This window comes from Leiobunum rupestre, chromosome 10 (assembly GCF_980474605.1).
Source record: "Leiobunum rupestre chromosome 10, qqLeiRupe1.1.hap1, whole genome shotgun sequence".
NCBI classification, from domain to species: Eukaryota; Metazoa; Arthropoda; class Arachnida; order Opiliones; family Sclerosomatidae; genus Leiobunum; species Leiobunum rupestre.
In genome coordinates this window covers 56,590,150-56,608,448 of record NC_143393.1, presented here as the reverse complement: position 1 = coordinate 56,608,448, position 18,299 = coordinate 56,590,150, and the positions used below count along the sequence as shown (strand labels likewise).

Here is an 18,299-nt window from a genome sequence, read left to right as displayed (position 1 = left end):
GCGGTTGAAATTTCTCCTTTTTTCAGCAACCATCTTTCTTTAACAAATGAACGCTATGTAGCCACCTAAAATGCTTATTTCCTATTGACCGTAACATATTTTACGGCGGAAAAAGTTAACCACTTTTCGATTTGCCTTTTCGTGGTGATTACGGCTTTTTTACGTAAAATTTTTGGCTCTCTATACAATATGACCCAAACAGATACCACACAATGTACGTAATTACACGGTCAAAATATTTTGTCTAAAAATAGAAAAATACAACTAAAACAGTTTTTATTAGAACTTATATTTAGGGCCATGTTTATAAATTTAGTGAACCTAGGCAGAAAGTGTATATGAATTTATATTGATTTAAGGTCTTTGGACGGCCGCCCGATTAAAGCACGGTCCTGTAAACTTTTAATAATTATATTTTCCTATAGAGCGGTAGATTTGAAGTACCCTTACGTTAAAAAAATGTATATCAGATTATTTAACTAGTTATCAACGTTCTCCCATGTTATGCAAATATTTTCAATTAAAATAAAGCCTAATGATGAATTTCGGTCGAATGGGCTTAATCCTACAGAAAGGGTTAGAGCGAACGGGTTTCAAATATAAGCACGCCAGTAGTTGGCGCGACCAAGGCTAAACCACAAATAGTTCATCAGGTAAAAAGTTATTATATTTAAATAAATAGTTTTATATAAAAAACAATGTTTACTTGAAAGCGAAACTCAAATACAACAATTGATTTTAAAAGATAAATTGTGAGCTATATCATTTAATAATAAGTGAATTAAATCAATACTTTCTAAATCTTCGCATTATTTTTATATGATTACCGATATCTATATTTACGAAACCTGTTTTAAACTATGGGACAGTTGATTTCATTTATTTGTTCATATTACTGAGGTGGTGGAATGTTAAGTTCTTTCTTCTCGCAGCGGGAGGAGCCGGGTTTAATCACATTTCGTGGCAGTGGGTATAGCTTAGATTATATGATTTATCTCTCCACTGGTTTGCCTTTAGTTTAAATACTTGCTGAGGATAGCAGTACTAATAAGTGTAGAGACTTGTTGATTAGCTCTAGAGCGAAAAACGCGCCTCCAGGTCGAAAGGCCTTACAATTCGCAATGTGATTTAGGCCTGTAGTAGTGTCTTAGGCACTAGACCGGCTGATTTTTATTACTCAAAGTTAAATTAGGCTCTCAACCAATATACCATAAAAGGGACGGTTGTCCCTATGCAAGCTCCGGGTATAGAGTAGAGCACCTACCCGAGCACTTGCTTTATTATCTCGAGTCAGAATGAAGCTGATTTTACCCCCTCGTATATCAAATACTATAGGTCGTATCAAAACAAGTGATGTATCATTTGGAAGGTTACAGGAACGCGACATCGAACAGAGTTGAGGCGACGTTTCGTAGTAATGAGGCAAAGTAAGGCTTAATTTTTTTATTTAATTCGCAGACCACTTTACAGTAAAAACAACTGAACCGATTTAAATGCAATTTGGTATAAAGTTTCGAAGTAAGCTCGCATTGTGTTCTTCCAAAGAAGAGGTTCATATCGTGTATAGTTCTTGAGCTACGGCGACAAATGTAGTTTAGCGAGTTGGTAACGAAACCAAGGAGTTATAAACACATAAGAAGTAATAAAGCGGAGCGACCAGCAATTTAAAGAAATTAATGCAAAAGGTTTGGGGGTTGATTCTAGGTGAAAACGTCACTGCAGTCAACAACTTGTGTTTCAGTAATTTGCCCGTTTCAATAGTCGCACCGCCACCTATCGATTATGTACAGAAATGTTCGAGCACCACTAGTACGGACAGTTTCAATATTTTTATCGAGTGTTTTTATTTAGTCTCGGTTGGCCAAGGTGGTACTTGAGCGAGACAAGAATTAAACACATACCAACGTTTAGTTCACTGCCAAGTTATGTTGACTCTGATTATTGAAATTAGTTTACTATAATTTCAGGGCCGTAGATAGAGAAAATGGCGCCAGGGGCGAGCTGCAATTTTGGCACCCCCTAATATAATATTATGGACCAATTTTGGTGCCGCCATACCCTATCACGCCCACGGCGCCCGGGGTAGCCGCTCCGGCCACCCAGCCCTAGCTACGCCTCTGTATACTTTTAAGGTAAAAGAGTAAATCTAAACAGAGTAGATAATATATTTCGATCTAAACAATATATGCCAATATAAATAAAATAAACAAGCCCGGCCACGTTTTGCGAGAACGAAAGAAAACTTTAAAGTCGGGAGGTTGAAATGGTCCCGTTGTTAGGTAATGCTGCCCTCTATATCGTTTTTAGGAATTAATTCTTGACCTTTTTCTTTAATTAACTTGGTAAATTATTTAACTGATATTGTATCATTAGAATCGTTACAGCTAAGCTAAGAATACGTTCTAGCGCATGAGCGAGAGGTAGCATTTTCAGACAATAGTGTGTTTCTTTCTTTCCCAGAATGCTTTGCGAACATCCCAAGAACTGTTGAAAATTTTCAAACCAATTTATTTAAAGGTGTATTTGATACAATGCGATTCTAATATTAGCCATTCTCTTTGAAATGTTTTATGGTTGTACAAAGGATTTTAACTTAGACAAACACTCAGGTCAAGCATATTACTTCAGAGCACATCACTTGTCGATAAATATGTCCAGTTTATGACGTTTATGGGAATATAATTACAGATCTTGCCCTTTATTTGATTTCACTACTTTTAGGGCCTAGAAGAATATAGGACGTGACGTTTTTGATTAACGGACCTTGCAATTTTTATCCGAATGGTTTTTGGGTGGAATATGTTTATTTTAAACAAAACTTTAATCATTTAAGTGTTTTCAAATGAAATAATTTGCTATAAAACATGTTTAAAAAAGTTTTTGATGGCGAACCATTTCACTGACCAACGTTTTTCCCGCAGAACCCGTAAGACAAATAAAAAATAAGCTTCCTCAACAAGGATAAACTATTACGATTTCTCGAATTAAATAAAACATTACGAAATTTGAGCTACATTTAAAAATTAGAATTGAAATTTTCACAAAGCTAAGTGTGCGTCCCATAATGCAATTATTTAATTATAAGATTCGTGGGTTTCAATTTATAACCAATTAAATTTATATCAAATTATAATAAATACATAAAAACAAATTCTAACGCCAAACATTTTTAACGTACACTTTGGAGCATTTCTTGAAGAAAAGAAAAACGTTCACGAGCCACTGAACGACCACGAGGATATTCCAAGATGCCGCAGAAAAAAAAGAAATATGCCATGTCTTCGAAAGATATAGGATTGAATTTTAGCGGCGGTGATTTGATATTCAACCTCTTAAAACATTGATATCCTTTCTTCCGCCACAAACGCTTTGCTGAAAGCAAACCAAACGAAAATATTTCTTCCGCTCTAATAAGAAAAAAAATTATTTAAATACAATAATAGATAAATAGTTTTACTGGAAGATGTACATGTACGCAATGAAAGCAGTATGGGTATTATTCGGATAAATTTTTATTTAAGGAAAAGTGGGGTAAGTGTGACCCACATTTTGAAAATTTGAACTTTATTGTTTTATATCTGTAAACAGACTCAAAGTGGAAAGTAAAAATTTGGCAAGAAACTTCTTCTGCGCAAGTAGCCTACAATTATAATTTAAAAAACATTTGTTCAAAAGAGAAAATATTATAAAACAAAACATCTCCAATCAATGGGGGCAATTAAGATTCTGGCTCAGTAGTAAACTAAATTGGGTAAGAGAGAGATGTTGGGGCTAGTGAGACTAAGTTTAGATATTTTTTAACTTAAAAAATACTATATAACGAACTTTATTTCTACCTTTTCAAGTGCACTACATAACTTTGTGATTTAAACTTGTTGCCTGTGAAAATAAATCATTTTTCAAAACAACGATTTTTATTTCAATTTTCATGAAATTTACAAATCAAAGTATCGCTAACGAATCCCTGGTAATTTTCGACCATTAAAAGGGCGAAAATAGACCAGTTAGTAAACCAAAAAAGGACCTCTCCCACACGGCGCTCAGTGGGGCAAATTGAGTCCAAACCTGGCCAAAAATAATATCACAAAAAGTGATTTAAAAGTTTTGTGACAATAAACACGTGTTGGGGGACAATTAAAAATTATAACATCGATGACCTTAAACAATATCTTTATGGTCATTAAAAATTTATCTCTAGAGCTGTAACTTGGAAAGTTTGTTCCAAATTTTTTGTCAACAAATCTGATGTCCTGAATTAATTTAATCAACTGGAAGCCGAAAAACAAGTTAGTCATCAACTAAATAATTCTGAACTGTCGACAATCGAAGCAAAGCCCATTAAGCATAAAAGGTGGCAAAGAGCACTTACTTTTAATTGGATGGTTCTAAAGGTAAATTTCAAAGTTTTCAAAGTCAACCTATTTTATATTTAATTTGCTAAAAAGAATCTTACGGTTAATGTTTATCGAACCTAACATATGTTATGTCCAATTCATCATAATGTTCCTGTAGACAGTTTAGCAAATTAGTTGTTGGCGAACTTGTTTTAAGTGTGACATTTTTTTACTTCCAATTTATCAAATTACTGCATGCCAAAGCTATACAGACATAAACTTTGATGAGGAACAACTTTATAATTCGTACTAAATTTCTAAATTTAACTACTCTCCAGATGAATTTTCAATGTCCTTTGAAGACACGGCTCACGGCAACGATGGTATCATTTTTACTTGTCCCCAACACGTTTTAAGTGAAATAAATTTTTTAATTTATAACAGGAAACGGTTTGGGAGGTAATCGTCCTGGATCGTTATTTAATTGGCCACCCTTTATAATTTCATATATCTATTGGAAAATCTTTACAAAAATTGAAAACGCGTAAATATCGGCAAACGCTTTAATTGATTTTGTGATAAATAATGAATTTTCATGAACTTTATTTAAAAAATTTAACTCAATTTAGCTGAATTTATGTTTAAACGTCTCATAAATTATGTAATGAATTTAGGAGATCAAGACTGAAAGTATACCAAAAACTATGCAAAAACTGTCACTTAAAATTTCTAAAAAAAATCTACTTCTTCTAAGGAGACTGGGTAAGAATAAAACGTTGCAGTCAAAAATTGACACCCGTAATTTGTGCAGTGGTTTGTAAAAAATATTATGAATGTATATAAAATTTATACTCGCGATTTATTTTTTTGATTTAGCCAGGCTTGTGCTCAGTTTGCCCCACTGCGTGGCGTTTCAGACCACCTATTCACTCGAAGAGAAATCACGTTACGTAAAATTCACTTTCGTTACAAATAAAGAACTAAATAATTGCACAGCCTAGTAAGCGTCGGTAGTTATGTGGCAAAACCACCGCTTCTCATGCATTAGGGTGCTGGTTCATAACCCTTACGAAAATGACTTGATCCAATTTTGGAAATTGGATCCAATTTGTATCAAGCTATATCCTTAAGGGATCAAATAATGATCAACTATTTCTTGATCAAATAATCTTTATGAAATTTGGATACAAAAAATCTTTTAACTAAGAACTGGATCCAAGTTTGATCAAAATTGCTTTGATCCAAAAGCATTAGCTCCAAATTTGGATCAAAATTAATTTGATCAAATAGCATAAGCTCCAAATTTAGATCCAAATTAATTTGATCAAATAAAATTCGAAACAAATTTGGATCTAATTGATATTTAGCCGGGACACTTTCTTGGAATCGTGTATGGAATCTTGTACGGTGTCGTCATCCACAGCCAGCGGTTAGAAACACTGAAAATAACTTAAGCCGGTGGCTTAAATATATTATTTCTAAAATCGATGACGGCACCGTATAATGATAAATGACAGCCGCCGTAAGTGTTTCTAGAAAGTGGTCCCAACCGTGACACCATAGCGGATATCAATTGAGTTGTCAAGAATCTAGAGTATATATTCCCAAATCAATGGTATAAACATAATTACAGAAGGCGATAGGAGATTAGAGACCGCCAGAACAATATTTTATTTCAATGGTTAAATTTATCGAACAACTGGCATCATTTTGATAAAACTCTACAGCATAGAAATCAGAATGTAACTAGAACGATTTTTGCAATGGACCACACGCTGATTTGAAACCGGCGGATTATTCAGTAACGCCCAAGGTAAGTAAAAAATGCTATAAAAGATAGCCTCGTTTGGGTGGTTTGGTTTACGCGTTGTCTTATTTTAGGTCTGTTCCCTGCCTTCTACCTTCTAGTCGCATCTCTAATAGTCAGACTTCTCAAAGTTGCAGTGACTACACTCGGTTCTGGCCAATATAATTCATTGTTTTTATTAATTTTCATGTTATATTTACCTCAATTATTTTCGTTTACCGCGGTTTGAGCACTTGGAGCACGTGATGCACGTGCCGTTTTTTGATCAGTTTCTTTATTTTAGGCAAAAGTAGACGACGTGTGGCAGATATCGTAGGTTGTTGGCCTAAAAATTAGCTTTTCATTTTAGTAACTAATCGTTTCTTGGCATGATTTGTTATGTATGTAAGAACTTTTTCCACGTAAACTGGCGACGTTCTCGTCCTTTTGGCTATGATTAATTGTCTTATGTGCTATACTGTGTTTAATCTCCTGCTCTCACAGTTAAGTGTAGTATCGGCTGTTAATGTTACATGTATTTAAAAGTAATTCATGCCACTAAATTACCTATTTTTCAAAGTATTAATAACCACCCTGATTCCGTACTTTTAATACTGGTCCCAACTGGATCCAAATCTAATTTGATCAAGAGCGGATCCAAATATATTTGGATCCCGACCAGATAAAAGTCTCTTTGGATCAAAAGCTGTTCCAAAACTAATTGGAACCAGACCGGATCCAAATGTCTTTGAATGCCACTTGGATCCAAATCTCATAGGATCAAGAGCGGATCCAAATCTTATTGGATCGCAACTGGATCCAATTCTCATTGGATTAAGAGCTGATCCCAATCTAATTGGATCAAGAGCGGGTCCAGACCGGATCCAAATATCCTCTTTAAATGGCGACTGGATCCAATAGTCATTGGATCCCGAACGGATCCAATTCTCATTGGATCAAGACCCTTGGATCCCAAATAGATAACAGTTGGATCCAAAATTTAATCCAGAGAAGTCTGTAATTGGATCCCCGTTTGATTTGTGCAATTTTTTATGAAATTTGGATCAAATTTTGGTCCACCATTTTCGTAAGGGAACCCACTCGATACTATCGCAAATTGGAATATTCTAATTATCTTTACAATATTACGAGAGCAGATAACGTTAGTATACTTCGAAATTGTGTTACGTAGCATTAACTTTTGTTACAACCAAGTAAGTAAATATCTGCACAATAAAGAAGGCGTCGTTGGTTCTGTGGAAGAACGCCTGCCTGTTATGCAGGTGGACTCGAAAAAAGATTATAAAACGTTTACCGTGATCATTTGGTGGAAATCTTGCTATTTCGATGTTGAGGGTTTACCGTAACCCTCAGCACTTGGTCTGTCCCGTAAGTCAAATTATGCATCATGAAAAATCATAATTCGAAAAAGAAGAATATACTACACCCAATGTTAGAAAGAGGGCTGTTTTGGTAAAAACATTTGCCTTACTTCAAGACAAATATGCGATCATGGATGTGTTGTTATAAAGCTTTATTCTAAAAGCGTATCTTAAATTTCATTTAATTGGTATATGAAAAAATTGTGCGAATTTACGTTAAAACACTAAATTAAACTGTTAAAACTGTTACGTTTTTTGTAAGTTGGGAAATTGCGTTTTTGTTACTCATTGAAACGAAAGATCTTATAGTAATTTTCTGTTGTGCTAATAATTCATATTTTTTCACCTTATCCTACTTTTAAAGTTTTCATTCGTGAACGTCATAGAAAACGGATTTTCTAAAGTGGTCTACTTAACTTTTCTACTACCTTACCTCTTAAAGTACAAGTTCGTTATTTCCGTTGACAGCCGATTATTCATAAAATTTCCCGAAAACCTAGTACTGAAAATTTGACCCTGATGCAGTTTAATATCTTTGTCATATTGATCACAGTACATAAGAAAATGAAGATTCTTTGTGAAATAAACGCTAGGAAACTTGTTAAACACTGCTGATCGGTAATTTTTTTTTTTCAAATATTTGTTCTCTATTGCTTGAATTTTTTCGTAGTATTTGGGATATTTCTGAAATTATCAATAAAAAATTAAAAGGAACTGATAGTAAAATGATTTTGTTTCTTCAAATTGCGCGGCCAAAGTTGTCTTGTGTAGGGCTTCTTACTTATGCCTGAATATGTAAAACAGATTACCGTTTCTCATATCAGATTTGTTTTGGATAAACTACCAGCTTTCTCTCCCAACTCCCCACTTTTAATCTGATCTAGGATAATCTTTTTTTCTCGTTTCGGTAACGGGCGCGGCATAAGATATGGATAACCTTTATTTATATAGGCGCGTAGATATCTTCACCACATTTCAGTCAGCAAATAAGGGACTAGCTTGATTGGACATTTCTATTGAGGTTAATTGGTCTAGAGAGGCCAGTTCCTCGGCCGACTCAAGGACATCGTGCACAACCTACGCCGAAGGATAATTGACGTCGGGGCATTATTCAAAACATGCCCGGAATCTTCAAACGTGTTCCAAAATATTTCGTAGGACCGGCGTGCATGCCGTGTCACAGCTCGAAGTGGACATTTTTAGAAATGTATGTACTTTTAATATTATTTTTATTAATGTACGTTGAATGTCAAATTATTACAAAGAGCCATTTTCAATAATAAAAATTGTAACTCGGTTGACATTATCAAAGACCTTAATTTTTATCTAAATTTACCAGTACTAGTAGCCTTTTTCTAAATAAATAAGTCACTTTTGATAGTAAATTGCCTATTTCCATAAAATAATGGGTAGTAAATGAAAACAATTGGGATCAAGGCATAATAAAGGACTTCACTTTTAAGCTTGTATTTTTATTTTGACGGCCAAGTATCGAGGACCCGCAACTTCGAAAAAAAAACGCTTTAAGAACAATTCGTTAAACACTTTAAATATTAGTATTTATCTATTAACACCCCAAGTATCTTCTTATACAAGCTCGTATTTTCAAAACGGGCCCTAGTCATTTGCATAATTTTTAAAGTCCTGCTATTGTCGGTCAAGTGGCATAAAATTTATTTAAATAGAAATATCTCCGAGGAATTACATATGTTTTTTTGTTTTACGTCAATGTTTCGTTTAAATTCGTTAATTTGTTAAAGTTATAGATAAAAAATATTGTTTCAAGATATTAAGTGAACCCACCTTTAACACACTATTTACGTCAGCACTTTTACATGCAATCGGAAAAAGATGATCGTTGCGAATCGCGTCGTCCACCGTGTCTACATTGCAATATTCGCTGACAACAAAACTGGTTGAAAGATTTGCCTTGTAAATTTCATGAACAAGAAATATGGAGAAGCCGTAGTAAATAAAATAATATTTCATGTCAATGTTCTTAAGCAAGTCCGAATGATTTTCTGCAAATAAAACAACATGATTACACTAAGATTAATTAAAATATTAAAATTAAACTCTATTTTAAAGAATTTTTTTAAATTTTTAGCCAAACAGGCCAAATCAATATCGTACATAATTTTTTTTATTAAAAACAAGAAATAAAATTAATCTCCACTCTTAGAATGTCGGGTAATATTCTAACCGTAAGGTTGTTGAGTCGCCAGTTGTAAGTTGATTTATATAAATATATATATTTGTCTGTTTGTTATATTGTGATTTCGCGTGGCTAAAAGTCGATCAACCGACTTAGCCCAGCCATAAAAAATTTACAAAGATATCCACCTTATTAATAAAATTATTATTATTATTATTATTATTATTATTATTATTATTATTATTATTATTATAAGTTCTCAAGTTTGCAAAATGAAGCTTTCCTTAAAAGATACTGTAAAAAAATTTGGCTGTGTCTATTTTGGCCCGTTATCCTGGCCAAATTAGTCTTGAGCTATTTTGGCCCGTTTCCCGGTCGAAAATATCCGTTTTCAGGTGTGTGGCAGCTAATTTGGCCCGTTTTTTATGATTCTCATACAGTTAAGGCGAAACTAGCTGTAACTTTATCGATCACTATTTTCGTCCGTTTCCCTGGCTTCGAAATTAACGGGCCAAAAAAAAGTGTCCGCCGCGCGGGCACCACTATTTTCACCCGTTTTTCTGAAATCGAAATTAACGAGCCAAAATATCTGCCAGTAAGTCTTGAGCTATAATCACCCGTTTTCCTGGCATTTTGTTTGGTCAGGCAGAAATAGACTTCGCCGGGCGGCCATCACTATTTTCGCCCGTTTTCTGGAGCTTCGAATCGAGAAAAACATCGCGTGAAAACGAGGTCGGGCAGGGCCCATTTTCAAAGGGGCTGGTTTAATAAAAAAGATCGGCCCGACTCTTACCCGCGGACACTTCGTAGGGCATGCGAAAAGATACACCTAGTGACGTAATGGGTACTGCGAGCAGCACGATTAGCGTCTATTAGTCCGGGCCTTAATGGGTCAGGATGTGCAATAACTGGTGGCTTTACCGGGGAGTCGGGGTCCAGCTCTTGTAACCCATATGGGCGGTGTGCACTGGGAGATGTTAGCTATGATCAAATGGTCCTATCTCCACCTCCGACTTCGGTCAGGTAGGGGCTGGATACTGGGCTTCGGCTCAGGTTAACGGAGAGGGTCTGGGAAACCTGGCCGCCTTGGCGGATTGTGTAGCCTGCTGTGGGGCGGCGGGCCTCCGTATGAGGGCACGGCGGTCCTGTTTCCGGCCTTTTGGAGTCCTACCGGGATTTCCGGTGCCAGCTGTGCGCCCGTTGTTCCCCTTGAGGAGCTCTCTCCAACGGGCTTGGCTCTCCACCTCCGTAGGTGGAGTGCTGGCTGGAGTTGCTATAGCATCCGCTCTCTATCCCACAGCTGTGCGCGAAATGGGGGCTGGTCGACCCATTGCTGCGCGTTTTGTCGGGATGAGTGACTGGCGTCGAGGGTGAGACCATCAGTAGTACGGTTCTACTACCCATGCTGGGTTTTTCACCTGTCCGGGCTTGTTGACGCTGGCGTAGGGCATTCTGATGAGACCACCGGTGTAGTAGGCTTTTTGATTCGCGTGGAGCACCGGTATATAAATTTCTGACCACATGTCTATTAGTCCCAGAGCTCATGGCAAAATAAGCGACCGATAAGGTACACGATGAGTCTATATAGTTTTGAATTGCCATAACGAAGAGTAACTAATAAATGTTTGTCTTACCAAAAACATGATTAACTACAAAATATTCGTACCGGATTTTACATGGGAAGTCAAAAGAGTGTAAGTGTCTCCATTTTCAGCCCCATGAAGTTTATTTCTCGAAATTGTTTCAAAACTTTGTATTTAACTAAAATCAAGTAAATATTGCTAAATTTCTGTGAAATTATGAAATTGCAATTGACATTTTCCAACTATTTTGAAAGTCATCAAATCATATGATGTTGCGGCGCCTAATTTTACTAATTTGGTTGAAATTTATTGAAATGTGTATTCCAAATATATTACATTATGAACTTTCTTTATTTTCAGCAGACGAACTTATTTTCGCCTGTTAATGACGTCGTGTCGTTATGAGTAAAGCTCCTTATTTTTATTTACCGACGAAGCATCGCATAAATAGTAAAATATCGTAAGCGCTTCTTTTAGAAAAAAAATTGATATTCTTGGTGCAACGGGTATGACGACTAAACACAAACGTTTATAGTCGATACAATAGCGATCACTTATTAATAATCGAGTATTTTGTTTCTTCGGAAGAGTCGTTATTTAATAGCCAAAATTTTTCCTATTCCACCAACGAAAATGAGTTCAAACTAGTGTGACTAACGAGAACCAATAGACCCGCAAACTAAGTATTGGCGTCCCCGGCCCCATTCTTATAATACACGGTGGGCCATCTGCAACGGTACCTTGTGATATCGTAAATTCGAAACTAGTGAAATCGTAACCTGTTAAATTGTGCTTAATGAAATGGAAACAAAAATCGTGCAAAAATAAATGGTGCATAGTGAAACGAAAGAGAACCAAAAGGCTCGCAATATAATACTTATTTTTCCTGACTACCCACTGCACCAAGAATTGAAAAATATTAGTAAAACAGGCGCTTAGAATGATTTAAACCATTTTAAACTAAACTTTTGTAAAATTACAACGATTTTTGTATTGCGAAGCACAACATTTAAACATTTTCACGCTGTAAGCCACCAAATGATATGGATGTAATAATAATTTCGTACCGAAAACCACTAAAACCAGCATTAATTAAAATATTAATTATTTCAATTAATGCTGGTTTTAATTATTCTAAATTGCCTCAACTTTCCTAAATCCACGGCGATGCCTAAATGCCCTAATTATGAGACGTTGCTCCTCTTAAGAGAAAACGCTTGCTTGAAAAGCCAATCAAAATAAGAAGCATTAACCGAGTCGGATATTTTCATATTCCTCCGGCGAGATACTTTTTAAATATCGCCTGGTAACGCAACGCCAAGCTTAGCAGACGAACTTAGGAGATGATGGAGAACGGATTGATGTTTTGTACTGTGTTAATTACTCCTTGGTGTCGTTACCGACTCTCTGAACTTAACATCTTTCGCCGTAGCTTAAAACGTATAACCGATTGAAATGTCTCCTTTGGAACAGGGTTGGCAAGTTTTAAACAAAAGGTTTAAAACAAGTGTTTAAAACACGTTTAAAACAATTATTTTAAACAAACACCAATTTGTTTTAAACGTTTTAAACTATCTGTTTTAAACATGTTTTTTATAAGGTAAATTTTCATTGTTTTTTGTAAGATTTTCGTTATTCAATATGAGGGAAAACGTAGAAAAAACCATTCCAAGGCTCTAAGAAAGGTAAATTGTATTTATAACGGGTAGTTTGATTTAAAGATTCTCTGAAAAGAGCGACTGAAAAGGCTCGATATGATTTCATAAATTTCATACCAGTGCAAAAATCCTACGAGCGCATTGAATTTTGTCTTTTTGTTTAAATAGAATTTATATAGCTGCCAATATACATCTATTTGGGACACTACCTATGCACGAGATAAAAGTAGGGTTGCTGTTTAGTCGGGTTGTGCCGGGTTTTAAGTAACAAGAAACACGGCCGGTCTGGACAGATCGGGCTAAAACCGACTAGGCGGCACTCCAAGATAAAAATCAAGGGATTTAACATTTCGGTCCCCTTTCTCGATTTTTTAGAAATTTTATGATGTGATGGAAGTTTTAAGATTATAGAGGTACCTAAAATCTTATTTTATGTAACATTGTTTATTTGTAATGATTTATGACTGCAGACGTGCACATTTCAATAAACCAAAACTAAAAACAATGTGTGGATATTTTCCCTTTTCTTAGTTCTGTGCGACCAAAAATTTCAGGATGATAACTATATTAAAAACCCTACTACGGGTTAGGTAGTATTTGCATGGGGCATCGAAAACCCTAAGGCCGTCAATGGTTGGTCAACAACGCTTAGCGAAATTCTTGGCTCGTTTAAATAAGCGTGTACTCATTGGTTCTTCTCCCTGTGAGTTTATTTATAATACCATAAGTGGCATAATTACCCTAAGTGTGCCAATAGGAGCCTTTCCCACAGAAAATCTTCAATTTGAGCTTGTTCTAAACAGACCAAAGAACCGTAGGACTCGCGAATTCCGTTCAAGTACTCTATATGGTATTTTTAATGCTCGCGCCGTAGACGCCGCTTCGCAAACACATTACGTAAATTTCGTCACTGGAAAAATGACGTCATTTACGTCAATTTCGTTAAACAAGGTATCATGGAAAAATTCATCTTATTGACACACTTAGGGTAATTATGCCACTTATGATAATACGTTTAATGATACGTAATATTTCTTTAAATGAGTTTACTCGTGATTCATAAGTATAATGATTAGTTTAAAACGTGTTTTAAACATAGTTTTTTATTGTTTATTATGTGTTTTTTATTGTTCGCTTTAAAAACAGTTTAAAACAATAAATCTTGTTTAAAACAATAAAAAACATTGTTTTTGTTCTTTTTAAAAAAAACAAGGATTTTGCCAACCCTGCTTTGGAAGGCCACAATGGGAGCCTAAAAAGAAATTGTATACCAAATTTTATTTAAATCCGTTCAGTAGTTTTTGGCTGTTGAGTGGTCTACGAGGATATGATGGAAGAACAAGAAAAATTAAAGCTAACTTGAACTCATTGCTACAAAAATGCTCGTCAACCCTGTTTGATGGAATAGGCGATATAATAAAGTAACGTCGCCTTATTGTTTTGATGGGAAAGGACACCTTCCACTATGCTTCCATTAGCTTTCCCACCAAAGGGCCTATGAATTCATCCGTAGGCTTTAACTGTACTTTTTCGTTATCCCATTTTAACAAGTTGAGCAAGCATATCTGACTTTATAATATCGCCTATTAGTAAATATGTTTGTTGCTTGGCTGTTACCTTACAAACGATAGATCACTTGTTTAGATATGACCTACAGTTTTTGATATACGAGGGGCTGAAATTAGGCACATGGGAACCATATCTCAGCGCCCAGACGCAAACTGGCGGTATTACAAAAAGATTCATTTTCGAGCTAAGTGCCAAGAGCAGGAGAAGGCAAAGCGTTTAACCATGTACCCAATTCTTTAGATGAAATCGAGATCAGGCGAGATTTTTTCCGATCATGTGAGTGCAAACTGTTCAAGTATTCTAGAAAGTTGTCATTGAGAGGAAGTTCCCATTTTCGCTGAAAACCCTGATGGTCTTTGGGAGTAGGTTTCCGCAGAGATAGCAAAAGCCATCGTTGAAGAAATTCATCGAAACTCGGGCCATTAAGGTTTTTTAAAAGTGCTGGAAGTATTTCCTAAACCAAAGCTTTGACACTAGAGCTGGAGGCAAAAAAGGTCGGCAAAGCAACTCTGGAAGCATGGCGAACTCCAAAACCGCCCCTCAAGACTGCTCGGTCATCTCAGTATTAGCCACGACTTCCACAGTATTCTTAAAATCATTGTCAAAAGTCATTATGTCGTCTTGACGAAGCCAGGAACGGGAACATCGCAAAATGTAAATTAACTTCGGTATAGCCAGATAATTTTTCAATAGAAAAAAGCCACAGTGAAATGAAATTTGTTCCAAATTTTTAGCCATAATTTTAAGAGCGTCAGTTTTTTTTGGAAAAACAAGTAGATATAGCTTCCTCCGAAAGCGGAGTACCCAGTAGAATGAAGTCAGTACGATCGAGAGCCGAAATCCCCGGAGCTTCCTTGTGAAATAAATTACAGAAGAAATCCACATGGCCATCCGAATTAATTATTAGAAGTTTATTAGGTGTTTAATGCGGATTAAATCGTCCAAAACGGTTTAAGGGTCACCACCCAAAGAGGCGTCATCCAGAAAACAAACATTTAGTTCGGAAGTTATAATAGCGGCTATACCCTGAACAACAAGGCAAAATAGAGCTGCACCCAAAGTATCTAATTGCTGAACTCCACGATCCGAAGAAAGGGATTTTCACCGACAACCACATGCGAGGATGACTTGTTACATTGACGGAGAAAAGGGTATAGCGCAGGAATTTCTTTGTACGCGCATTGAATAAAACTAGTCTTTTATCAAAAGGACCTTTGAACTTTCATGTGGGTGGTTAACGTATCGTCTAGATGCGTGGCATGCGGCTTCAGCTCCACAACGAGTGACAAAGCCCAGTTGAATGGGACCAAGTAACGGTCCAGGGTAGACATTTTGCTTTAACATCCTATTTTTGCCACCAAACGACGGATTTTATTCCTAACAGCGATTGGCCTAGCTCCTCCATACTTCTTTTTGAGAGCGAAACTGAACGACCGTCGATTTCAGCTGGGACTTGTAAACAAGAATCTGAGAAACAAAGTAAACTTGTTCAAGAAAGTGATGGAATGTTCATTAACAACTTTATTTATGACGTTGGAAAGTGAAATGGCAGCTGAGTTCCTTGTTCCTTTTGGTATTTTTCGAATGATACGACGATATGATTTCACATTGGCAAGAAGATTAACCAAAGACACATGATCGCCTTCCGTAGAGGATACGGCCTCAAAATAAGCATCGAAAGGTTTAACACAAGTAGAAGACCTCGAATAATGGCTGTTGATGTTCTTAAATGATCTTCCGCACTGAAGACAAGTGAATAGAGTAGATTACGATGGCATAGGGACAGTTAACAAAAAAAATTAAAAGATATTAAATACAAACTAATATATGATAATCCAGAAAATATAAAATGGCACGAGTGAAAAATAATGCGACTGATTTTTGTTACCACATTAGCTATTATCAGTACAAAAATGTTCAAATCTCTTCAATTAATGATATATTATCACTTTCTTCAAATTCCTTTGAGTGCTCACTGTCGTTTTTATCCTCTTTCGATTCATCGACAGTTTGTTGAACCGAGGAAAACTTCATGTTATGAATAATAAAATAAGGTCCCACTAAGGAAATTCCTGCCATGAGGACCCATAATAATTGCGTTTTCCTCAAAAGAGTAAATTAAATGTGCCCCGTTAGGATAGTATGGTCATCTTTGTTTAAAAATGTCTATACAAAATCAATTTGATTCACAAAGTAAAGGTGGAGAGGCAGATAAAGAAAACGCGCCCAAGTTTATATTTTGATAATTACTACCTTCAGAAATCTAATAGTTGTATTTTTTCAGTAACTAATAATTAATGTAACATTATGTTTTCAAGGCAATTGCTAATATTAACTTTAAAAAAGTTAAAAAAACGCATTTTTAGTAAGCCTTGGCTTGGCTATCGCGTCATTAAATTAATATTAATACAATTATAAAATTAATTAAATATAAAATCCTTCAAAAACAATTAATAATTTTTATAATTTCATACATTTATATTTAAACTGACCTTCACAGTTAGTTTTAAATATCATTTACATAGTAATAAATTATAATTAGTCTTTATCCTTGTACTGATAAAGACTTTAATATTCAAGGTTTTAGATATAAAGAAAATTAACAAAAATAAATGAAAAATGACTTGTTTTGCAACGAATATAAAAGGCCAAAATTTTAGTATTAAAATATAACGGTCGAAAAAATGGCTTCCACAAGCGACAGTCAAATCTCCGCGAAACAGGAAGTTTCAATTTTTGATATATCTGATGCGGAAATGCTTCTTAATTCCGATGATTCTGATATAGAATATATACAGGAGGTACCCCGCTTTTCAAATATTGAAGAAATTGGTATTGAACAGTCGGTAAAAATCAAGAAAAGTGGAGTATCTTACGAGATGAAAACTCCGGGGAAGAAAGCTGGTGACAGGGGAATATACCTGGATATTCAAATATATGCGTACAAGCATATTAAACAATTCCCGCAAGACGAGATTTGGAAAGCAGATTAAAAGCGAATCAAATATTAGGCTAGCAACCTATCCTTAGATGTCATTCGAATTATAAACTCAACAAACAAATTAAAAAAACCAGATTGAACAGACGGAAGGAAAAGATTGTTGTTCCAACATCAAAAGTGAGTTAAAAAGACATTTATTTAGTTATTTTTAATAGTTATTAGAACATCATTTTTAGAACTGGAAAATAAATTAGAATATGGGAGACTCAAGTGATTATTAATCGGATAATAAATTAGACTTTTCCTCTTAAACCAATTTTAATTATAAAAAGTTTTCTAAAATTAAACAATTAATTCCTATAAATTCATAAAAATGGCGATGCAAACAACTCGATGTTGAATTAGAATTAATAAATTAAAATGAAATTCCTACCCATTTATTTTTTACCGTATTTGAAAAGATTTTGAGTGAAATTCTAGAATTCGTAAAGAAGCAAAGTTTAGGATTTGACTTTCTCAGATTTGCAATTCAATCGGAAATTTAGAGCATCCAATTAACATTAAATTTATTAAAATCGATCAGTTAACTGTTGCTAGAATATTTAATCATATTTCACGCATTGCACAATAAAAAAGATTTTAATTAGAGGGATAAATCTAATTTATTATAATTTTAATGAAAAAAAAACCACAAAAATTGGGAAAAACTTTTTTCGTTAAAAAAACCGAGATATTATTGTTTCAGAAATCTAAAGCCAACTTCTACTATATAAACATTAAAGATTATTTATGCGTGGCTCGAGGTATCATAGTCGGACAGAAACTTTGTCAAATTGCAGAATTCAAAAAGAACAAGCTGCCATTAACAACGGTTCTTAAAGAATATCGGGC

The 18,299-nt window shown here is 35.1% G+C and overlaps 1 long non-coding RNA gene across 1 annotated transcript in view; it reads right to left on the bottom strand.

Annotated features, from left to right (window-relative positions):
- Positions 1 to 18,299, bottom strand: part of LOC149926251 (uncharacterized) — a 385,527-nt gene that overhangs the window by 246,633 nt on the left and 120,595 nt on the right. The gene's annotated exons all lie outside the window — the stretch shown is intronic.